The sequence below is a fragment of the Salmo trutta genome, unplaced genomic scaffold (assembly GCF_901001165.1).
Source record: "Salmo trutta unplaced genomic scaffold, fSalTru1.1, whole genome shotgun sequence".
Classification (NCBI taxonomy): Eukaryota; Metazoa; Chordata; class Actinopteri; order Salmoniformes; family Salmonidae; genus Salmo; species Salmo trutta.
Genome location: NW_021823195.1, coordinates 65,742 through 77,268, shown reverse-complemented (window position 1 = coordinate 77,268; position 11,527 = coordinate 65,742).

Sequence of the window (11,527 nt, the reverse complement as noted above, 5' to 3'; positions counted from 1 at the left end):
GAACCCCAGGGGTTCGGTGAGTCAGTCTCAGGGGTTCGGCGGAGGTCAAGACACACACCCGACTCATGTGATGACACGCCCCGCTTGGCCATCATTGGCTGCAGGTGATCACGCAACATCGCTTGGCCTATCTGTGCTGCAGGGAATTTGGCGCGCTCAGTAGTCGAATATTGACTGTCGTGATGGTACGTCGTGTAATTTCTTTCTTAATATTTTAATCCCTTCATACTAACTATATCGAGCAAAAAAAGAAAGTGGTAGGACGAATATGTACAATATGGATTCACATGTATAACGGAACGTGATGAGAGTCAGCATCCTAACTGCATGATTTGCAATGCCAAGTTGAGCAATTCTAGTCTAGCACCGGCAAAACTAAGAACACTTCCTTAAGCTGCATGGAGATGGACAATACAAGAACACAACGCTCGCTGAATTCAAGGTGAAGAGCCATTTTTCCAATTAAGAAGGGTTCGGTGAATGCGCATATGAAACTGGTGGGGGTCAGTACCTCCAAGGTTAAGAACCACTGATCTAGGATCACTGTTTTAGATCCCTTGTCTGCCGGTTTCAATATTATGTGAGGGTTGTTTATGTTCTTTTATGGCTTGTCTTTCTGTGCGGGTGATGTTGTCCTGTCTATCTGCCTGGGTGTGATAGTTGTGAAGGGTGTCTTGGTCGGTTCTAATTAGGTTCTTTACCCTCCTATCTATCTGGGACAGTTTAGGTTCCCAGGTTGAGGGAAGGGTGAATGGTAAATGGTTGTCATTTGTCTGGTAGTCAAAGTAGTCTAGAAGTTTAAGTCTATTTGTGTCCCTATGAAGTTCTTCCCAGTCAAATTTACTTGGGTGGGGAATGAAAGACAACCCCCTCTCCAAGAGTTGGGTCTGTGCTGCTGTGGGTTGAAAAGACTTGGACAAATTCATGATATTTGATAAGGAGGGGCCAACTACCCCCTCCGTTGGGTAATCTAAGAAAGCGACTGGGGAAGGAAGGGAGGGGGAGAGTACAGAGGGTTGGGAGGAAAAGAAGAGTGGTGTGGCTAGGTTGGTCCAAATTGTGGGTAGAGCCTATTCTAAATTTAGCTGCTCACACCAATTCTTAAAAATGAGGTCTGCTATGGTTGTTGTCCAGTGTATCCGGTCTGATGTTGTGAAATTCATCATGGGGTATCTCCAAGAGAAATGGGCCATGTGTGGTGATGTAACCATTAATGACTTTGAGGTTTCGTTTTTGATCTGGTGAAAGGAGGTGTGAGTGGTTAATAATGGGGATGTAAATAATTGCATTAGGGAAAGTGACTCTTGCTTCCTTGTGCATTGATGCAATCTGATTGAGGTTTTGTATGGGTCATTATCCATGTTGTTTATGCCCACCGAGAGAACCACTATGCTGGTGTCTACGTGAATTTCTGTTTTCTCCAGGACCCTTGTGAAATGGTAAAAAGTTGCTCCGGGGTAACTGTCCACTTGAATGTTTGGGTTATGAAATGGAGGGATTCTATTAACATTCGAGTCTCCCAAGACTAGTATCGGTTTGTTTCCTTTAAAATTCCAATCTGCCACCTTGCCTTTTGGTCTGGCTTTATGGTATGATGGTTTCTGGAGGGTTGCTGGGGTTGGGGGTTGATGCTGGGGTTGAAATTCAAACTGGGGTGGGTATGTTGAGGCGCCAGTTATACAGGGGTCTCGGACTGGCAGTGACATGTCTTTTTGGAGGGTTAGGTTTAAGAGAAAATTGCCCTTCAGAAGGACCAAAGACACGGGCACATGTTCTCTAATTCTATTTCTCCTATTGATGCATCATAATCCTACAGGAAATTGAAAGATATATCCCAAAGGAAGGTGTTATGGTTTATACCTGAAAAAGAACAGATAAGAGTAACCTAATCCTCTAAGAGGATAAACACCCAGACACTACCCAAACAATACATACTTTCTAATTCCCAGGCTCCTCAGAATACATCTTTATGAAGCGAGGGTTGTAATTTAAAGTGCCGATTTAAGATTGTCAGTGTCAAGGTTAAAATGAGGCTCTCATACTTTTGTTTCAGGCCTGTGGGATTCCTGATATCCCCTTTTTGAGTCCCAGGGGGTTAGACTTAGGGTTAAGGTTAGATTTGAGGCTTGAGTTCAAATTAGGGTTGGTATCAGGGTCAAGGTTTAAGGTTAAGGTTAGGTTTAGGATTAGGGTTAAGGTTAGAGCTAGGGTTGAGATTGCTCCAGTTAAAGGTGAGGTTAAGGTTAGGGTTCAGGTTAAGGTCAGGGTTTGGTTTAGGATTAAGGTTTTAGTTAGGGTAAACCAAGGGATTAGGCTTGTGGTTAAGTTTGAGACTGGGGTTAGGGTTATGATCAAAATTAAGATTAGGTTTAGGATTTAAGTTAGAGCTAGAATTGCGATTGCTCCGGTTGAGGTTTAAGTTCAGGTCAGGGTTAAGGTTATAGTCAAGGTTAAGTTATGGATTAGGGTTGAGGTTATAGTTAGAGTTGTTACGAACCGGCTCTGAGTTCGCAACAAAAGGGAGACAACTTGGAGACAAGGAGTAACAAAAATATATATTTATTTAAATAAAGTAACTAAGTAATTAACAATGGTGTGTGTGTAATCAGTAGTGTAAGTGAGTGTTTTGCATACCTGAATGTAATAATTCAGGGTGTTGAAAGGTGCCAAAGCAAATAACCAAAAAGCCACAAAACTACACAACCAAAAATCAATAAAGTGTCTGTGGAGAGAGTCTTCCAATGACTGTGGAAGAGGTGTCTTTATCCTGGGACACACCCGAGCCCAGGTGTTTCCCATCTAGCTGACGACCCTTCCCACTCGGCCCACTGGCATCCTAATAAGGAACAAGAGCAAAGAGAGAAAATACAGCAGACAGAGTGGGAGGGTCGTCACAGAGTAAACTGGGGTTAGGATGGTTCAGGTTAGTGTTCAGATCAGGGTTAGAAAAGTTTAGGTCTCTAATACTTTTCATTAAGGCCTGTAGGATTACAAGTACCCAATATTTTTTTTTTTTTTTTTTTTTTTTTTATCCAACACCGCTCCTTGATCTGTCTGTGTTTTAGCGACCACCCCTGGTTAGATTCCAACCCTGCTATTCTTAACTGAGCTACTGGATGAGATCTAAAGTGGATGTATAGTGTGGTTTTAACCGACTCCTTACTTATATGATAGAGATGTTGTTTGAGTCTGGCTTCCAAGGAGTTCCTAGTTTCTTCAATATACCGTTTTCCACATTGTAGACATTCAATTCCATATACAATGTTGGTGGTCTTCAATTGAAATACCTCCCATACTGGAGCCCCTAGACCCGACCCTTTATTCTGAATGTATTTTGTCTAAAATGTGATCCACTCCGCCCCGGCTTCTCCCTGAAACCAGAGTGTAAAAGCACATCTTTCAAATTTTTATTTAGCCGATATGCTGATATTACTCTGAACTGTTGGAGAATCTCCACCTCCTCCCTCGTCTGCTTAAAATGATCCTTCACTATGGAGTTAAACCTCATAGAAGACTGTGAATATGTGGTGACAAATGGAATAATACATCCATTACTAGTCCTCCCATATATAGGTTCCGTTACAAACATATTGTTCACCTCTACTCTTATAGTGCGGAGGAAACGTTTTGCGTATCCTCTGGGTCTGAGAGCCTTAAAGAATTCCTATAGCCTCCTTGACATGGTTTCCCTGTGTACAAATCCTATTAAATCTAATAAACTGCGACTTTATCAACCCCCTGTAGGTGTGTTTTGGATAAACTGGATTTATGTAAGAGGGAATGGGTGCCATATAAATATTGGCATAGGACCGGGCAAACTTCTTCCCCATAGCTGTACCATGGATTTGAAGAAACCAATTAGAATTAAATTCAGTCATTTCTTGTTAAACTGAGTTCCAATAATTGTAGTAAAGCCCCATCTGGTCTATCTAGGTCTGGATATTTATTGGGAATGTTTTTGATCGCTCTAAGACCCAAGTTGGTGTCAATGTTGGTATACAATGAGTCAATATCAATTGAAAAAAACAGTTTCCTGAGGCACACTAATTTCTTTAAATTTTGTCACAAATTCATACGTGTCTTTAATGAAGCTTTGATGTTTCCGTGACAGGGTTTATAAAATCATCTAAATACTCCGCTATTCTATACGATTCCGAACTACAGTCCGATACAATCGGCCTACCACATGGAACCTCAGAAGGAATGGTCCAAGTCTCAGGAGGTTTGTGAATTTTAGGCAACAAATAAAATTGTCTGGGGCGTGGGGTATCTGGTCCAAATAGGTAAAACATTTTTTTGTCTAATGTAATTATTCTCATAAAGTTCTCCTATAATCTGCCTCATTTGTCTCTGGGTCTCCTGCTGCAATGAATGAGTCAGTGGTCTATGTTTAGAATTACTCAATTGCCTTTTCGCCTCGATCAGATACCGGGTTTTGTTATATTGGATAATCTTTGATCCTTTATCTGCTGGTTTTATAACTGTTGGAATTCTTACTTAAGGATTTTAAGTATTTACGTTCTTGTTTTGTAAGATTATTTTTCCCTGCCATATAAAACCTAAATGTACTAAAAGAGGTAGTCTCTTTGAATTAAAGTCTGCATCGTATTGGACACTCCCTCTAACTTAGGCTCCCAGTGTGATGGACCAATAAATGGTATTCTTTGGTTATCAGTATTATAATTAAAATGATCAAGTAATTTCAATTTTCTATGATAGGTATGCAGATCCCTCCTGAGCTCCATGCGATCCATCTTAGTGGGTGTCGGGATAAACATAAGACCCTTCTCCAGGAGTTGCTGTTCTGCCACTGTAAGTCTAAAAGTAGTCGATAAGTTAAGTACATTAGAGTGCTGGGGAGTAATGCCAATACACTCTTCCCCTCTTAATAGTTTAACTGGTCTAGCCAGTAGTTAAAAAGGTCCCGTGTGGCTCAGTTGGTAGAGCATGGTGTTTGCAACGCCAGGGTTGTGGGTTCGATTCCCACGGGGGACCAGTACGGGGGAAAAAAAAAAATGTATGAAAACAGATGAAATGTATGCCTTCACTACTGCCTTCACTACTGTAAGTCGCTCTGGATAAGAGTGTCTGCTAAATGACTAAAATGTAAATGTTTACAGCTGTATCTGGTCTCCAATGTATTGGATTGTCCTGCACTGTGTGAATTCTAAGTTTATTCAGATCCAATAGTTCCCTACAATTTTTCTGAATATACTTGTTCAATTGATTCAGTACCTCCTGCTTTTCCCATGGAAGCTCATCTGAAAGTGTATGATAGTAACATAAACCTGAAGCACGAGGAAACTTCACCTGCTTTATTCAGTAGCTGTTGCAACTGCTTGACTGCAGTAGTATACTGCTGGTTCAAGCCGTTAACAAGACCCACTGATAGAACAACCTTCTGTGTATTTTGCTGTTTCTCCAACTTGCCTATCACTCCTGCAATATGTCTGAAGGTTGCTCCCAGAAAACTGTGTATTAGTGTCAGTAAAGCTAGAAATGCGCGAAAGGTTGGAATCCCCAATAAAAACCACGGGCTTTTTAATCTCAATACTCCAATCATTTATTTTCCTTTCAGTTCTGGAATGACATGTGGGATAAAATAGTTGTTCCTTTTCTACAGGTTCCAGTATTGGTTCTGTCCCAGGACCCGTGTCTCTTCCATTTGCCATCGCTACCTTACCCTGATGGTCATCTTGCTGTGAACCTGTAGTAGAATTGGATAAAACCATGTCATCCATCAAAACAGCCACATTATTCAATGGTAGTTTTAGACCATTTCCGTTATTCACAGTAATCTCCAACGCCTCTGCTGTTAAGAGTAAATTCGGGGGCTCTCTACCTTGAAGGGTCAAGGCTGGGACTTTAGGCTCGGCCAAATAATTTCTTGGTCGCTGAGTTTGGGGATTCGGTATCCCCGTGCTCTTTCTGGTTGTTGGGGTAAAATCTGAAGCTAGTCCCGCCATTCTTTGCAGGACCTAATTCCCGAGAGGTGAGACAGGTTTCCCACAATAGGGGAGATGGTTGGTTAGTAGGTGAGCTTGTCAAAGGAACCACTCTGCAAGGAGAAGTAGACCCAACATGAACTTCTACCTGCACCTCCCTTCTCTGTATACCCCCCGCAAGCCCTGTGGTATTGCTGTTGATAGTCTGGCAATGGTTTATCTACAGGATTACTGAAGGCCTGTTTATTAACCATATTGTCCCGTACCGAAGTGTCACTATGGCCCCCTGGGATATTCCTGCCTATTCCATAGTCCCTGTGGGCCTGGGCTCCCATTGAGACCCTACCAGTCGGTGACTTGCTGGTCACCGCAGCCGCATAACTGGAATGAGCCTGATGAGAAGTTATCAGTTTAGTAGAGGCCGGTGGGTCAATTGGTTTTTGCAGCATGTTTTTTAAGGTACTTACTGAAGATTTAAATTTGTGTTTATCTTGCCTTTGCCCACATCACCGCTTTATCTAGAGCTTCTTGATTGTAAGTTGAGCTATTCTGAATGCATAAGGCAATTACCCCATCATAATGCTCCCTCAGAATATGCATATTATTCTCCATCCACCTACTGGTATTAAGTTTTACCTTTGCCAGGGTCTGTTGGTTAGGCGAGGAGGGTTTAATAAAGGCCGCCAATTTGTTCACCTGTCTTACCATCCCTGCTGGAAAAGAATGATTAACTGCAGAGTTATCTAAAATTTCTGAGTGATGAATTGCTTGTAGAGCCTTGAAATATCCCTTTGTGCAGGTTATATCTTGCAAAGAAGGAACCTTCCTAATTTCTCCAGTAGACTCACCCTGATCATTTAAATTAACTAGACCCTGGAAATGGTTATGTAGTGGCACTGCCATGGCAAAGGTTCAAAACCAGGATCCCTTGCTGGAAATCCCAACTAAAAGAAGGGATCATATAAAAGGTTAAAATCCCCCCCCACAATATATAATTGGAACCAATTCACCCCCCCCCCCCCAAAAAAAAAAAAAATATATATATATCAAAGAAAAAATTTGGCCTGTTTAACCTCTCTGGTACATGTGGGACGATTTCGTCCCACCTACGTAACAGCCACTTCAATCCAGTGGCGCGATTTTTGAATCGTTAGAAATGCTATAACTTCAATTTCTCAAACATATGACTATTTCACAGCTATTTAAAGACAAGAATCTCGTTAATCTAACCCCACTGTCCGATTTCAAAAAGGCTTTACAACAAAAGCAAAACATTAGATTATGTCAGCAGAGTACCCAGCCAGAAATAATCACACAGCCATTTTTCAAGCTAGCATATCATGTCACATAAACCCAAACCATATCTAAATGCAGCACTAACCTTTGATGATCTTCATCAGATGACACACCTAGGACATTGTGTTATACAATACATGCATGTCTGTTCAATCAAGTTCATATTTATATCAAAAACCAGCTTTTTACATTAGCATGTGACGTTCAGAACTAGCATTCCCACCGAACACTTCCGGTGATTTTACTAAATTACTCACGATAAACGTTCACAAAAAGCATAACAATTATTTTAAGAATTATAGATACATTACTACTCTATGCACTCGATATGTCCGATTTTAAAATAGCTTTTCGGATGAAGCACATTTTGCAATAATCTAAGTACATAGCCCGGCATTACAGGGCTAGCTATTTAGATACCCACCCAGTTCAGCCTCCACCAAAATCACATTTCCTATAAGAAAAATGTTCTTACCTTGCTTGTTCTTCATCAGAATACACTGCCAGGACTTCTACTTCAATAACAAATGTTGGTTTGGTCCCAAATAATCCATCGTTATGTTCCAACAGCGACGTTTTGTTCGTGAGTTCTAGAATGCTTCTTCGCGGTGTCGCGCATGGCGCATTGGCGTGTCAAAAATGTCTAAATATTCCATTACCGTACTTCGAAGCATGTCAACCGCTGTTTAAAACCAATTTTTATGCCATTTATGTCGTAGAGAAGTGTTAATATTCCGACCGGGAGTATGCATTGAGCCTAAACAGCCGAATAAAATTTCTCCTCAGAAGCGACTCATGCACGCGCATCATTGAAAGGTCCTCCGAGCATCCACTTACAAAAGGCGATAATATATTTCAACCTGAGGTTCCCTCGTAAACCTTCAGTTATTTCGCGGGCTCTGAGAGCCTATTGGAGCCCTGGGAATTGTCACGTTACAGCTAAGATCCTTACTTTTCAATAAAAAGAGGTAAGACGCACGACTCCTTGTCAGACAGGGTACTTCCTGCTTGAAGCCTTGTCAGGTTTTTGCCTGCCATAGGAGTTCTGTTATACTCACAGACACCATTCAAACAGTTTTAGAAAATTCAGAGTGTTTTCTATCCAAACCTGAACAATAATATGCATATTCTAGCTTCTGAGTTGGTGTAGGAGGCAGTTAAAAATGGGAACATATTTTTTTCCAAAATTCTCAATACTGCCCCCTATACCAAACAGGTTAAGATAAAAGAAACTCCAATGAAACAAAACCCAATATAAAGAAAGGATAAGAGGTCAGCACTCACAACTCATTTTCTCCAACAACAAATCATTGTCCGTTGCCATCTGGTGGTTACCCCAGAAATGGCAATTAAGCCTCATACTGGCCTCAGCCCCTCAAAAAAAGGGGGGGAGGAGGGGGGAAAAAGGGAGAAAGAGGAATGTGTACAAAAAAGCAATCCGTAGGAAATTCCCACTGTAGGTTAGGTTGTCACTCCATAAAAACACACAAAGGTGAGAAAAAAAACCTCCCAACTCAAGTAGGAGAAAACACTCCATTCAAAAGTGATCACTCCTTTCTGGTTCAATTCTGATAGTGGTTCCTGTCACGTAGAGTAGGCCAGAAGGCTAAACTGGAAAACCTAACCTCTATAAAAAAGAAAAGATGGCGGAGCCGCAAAAGTTCTTCTGTGCAAAGGTGTTTATTTACATAGTGATTCCGGAACAAAAACAACAGTACTGCCATCAAATCTTATACCTTATGGGACAGCTTAAAAACAAAGCTGCCCCACCCACAGCTCAATCCAAAATGCCTCTCAATGAACTGAAAGAGAGGCTCCTTTTGTAGGGGTAGCCCCTCCCCTCAGAACAATTAACACTAATTAATTAAGCAATTACCTATTCAACCTACAGTTTCCATTTATCTAAACATACCAAAATATATACATTGCAACACGTTTATGAAACAACATCATAATATAACATTTACAAAATTACATCACTACTGACAGTGTCTTCCAATATGCCCATTTACATTAATGAGCCATTCTGGACAGGCACTACAAAGTAAGCCCAATTCCCTTAGCTCGGGTCCTTATCCAGCATACCCGGAAGCTACAGAGATGGAGAGAGAGAGGAACAGAACAAACAACGTGCTCATCCATAACATCTAAGTATAATAAATATTGCTTATATTAAATATGAACACTGGTCTGTTTATTTCTTTCTACCATAATCGGTTACTGACGTAAGTGTGAAATGTATGTACTAAGAGAGAAGTTAACTTGTGTGTTGACCCACATTGTTAACTTATCTCATAATGGAGCAGGGAGGAGTATGAATGTGTGCGCGCGTTAAAGTACCAAATGCTGCCCGTGGCCAGTGACGGACTTCTACGTCACATTACCTTCCTCCTCTCCTGAAGCGACCAGGTTCGGGAGCCTGGATAGGTAGTCTGCCGTGACATTCTCTTTTCCTGCCTTATGACGGACACATAACCTGAAGGGCTGGAGCTCCAGATACCACCTGGTCACACGAGAATTCCGGTCCTTCATGGTCTGGATCCAGGTCAGTGCTCTGTGGTCTGTGTGCAGGTCAAATTCCCTCCCAAGAAGGTAGTAACGGAGGCTATCTAGAGCCCACTTTATAGCCAGGCACTCCCTTCTCGTTTGTCGAATACCTGGTTTCACTCGGCAACAGCTTCCGACTCAGGTACAGGACGCTCTTCTCCTGGCTCCCCTTGGGCCAGTACAGCTCCAATTCCCACAGCCGACGCGTCCACCTGTACGAGAAACCTCTTCTGAAAATCAGGGGTCTGGAGAACAGGGAATGAGCGCAGTCGTTTTTTTTTCTCAGTATCCTGAAGGCTTCCTCACACTCCTCAGTCCACTTCACAGGGTTGCTGGCCACCTTTTGAAGTGAGGTTGGTCAGAGGGACAGCGATGGTCGAAAACTGCGGAATGAATCTCCGGTACCATCCTGCCAGACCTAGGAAGGACTTCACCTGTGTCTTGGTTCTGGGTTGAGGGCTGTTCCTGATGGACTCCACTTTGTCCACCTGAGGTTGAAATTCACCCTTACCCAGCTGGTAACCCAGGTACTTTGTCTCCTGTTTTGCCCACTCACACTTCAGGAGGTTAAGCGTGAGGCCTGCATCATGGATCTTCCCCAGGACTCTGCTAAGATGCTGTATGTGCTCCTCCCAGGAGTGGCTGTAGATCACCACGTCATCCAAGTAAGCAGCACAGTAATCGTCACAGTCCTGGAGGACCTTGTCCATAAGCCTCTGGAAAGTCGCAGGGGCCCCATGAAGGCCAAACGGCATGACCTTGAACTGGAACAGGCCCATCGGTGTCCGGAACGCAGTGTAGGCCTTGGATTGTTCGTCCAGGGGCACCTGCCAGTACCCTTTGCAGAGATCCAATGTGGTGATGTAATGAGCTCTACCGATTCTCTCCAGTAAGTCGTCAATGCGGGGCATGGGGTAGGCATCAAACTGGGAGATGGCATTCACCTTACGGAAGTCCATGCAGACATGCAAAGAGCCATCCTTCTTTGGGACAATGACAATAGGGCTGCTCCATTCACTTGATGATGGCTCGACAACATCCATCTCTATCATGGTGTGGACCTCTTCTTTGAGGGCTACCACCAGCCTCTCAGGCACACGGTAAGGATGCTGGCGGACAGGGTTCTGGCCAGGCTTCAAACGAATGACGTGTTCCAGGACTTTGGTTCTTCCTGGCCTCTGACTGAAGAGGGCCGGATACTTGCCAAACAGCTGCTTCAGCTCATCTTGCTTGTCTTCTTCTAGGTGAGCCAGTATGACCTCTGCTCGTCCTTTCCATGCCTCTGTGACCCCATCCGACTCGTCCTCGTCTTCTACTCTGCGGACCAGAAAGGACTTTACCTTGGCGAGTTCCTCTTTCTCCTCCCAGGCCTTGAGGAGGTTCACATGATAGGTTTGCTTCTCCTTACCCTTGTCCGGGTGCAGCACCTCGTAGGTCACCGGACCCATCTTCCTCCCGATTAGGTACGGCCCTTGCCACTGCGCAAGGAGCTTGCTGGTAGACGAGGGAAGGAGGAGCAGGACTTTCTGTCCTGGCTTAACCTGTTAGGGTATAGGGGGCAGTATTTTCACGGCTGGATAAAAAAATGTACCTGATTTAATCTGGTTACTAATCCTACCCAGTAACTACAATATGCATATACTTATTATATATGGATAGAAAACACCCTAAAGTTTCTAAAACTGTTTGAATGGTGTCTGTGTATAACAGAACTCATTTGGCAGGCAAAACCCTGAGAC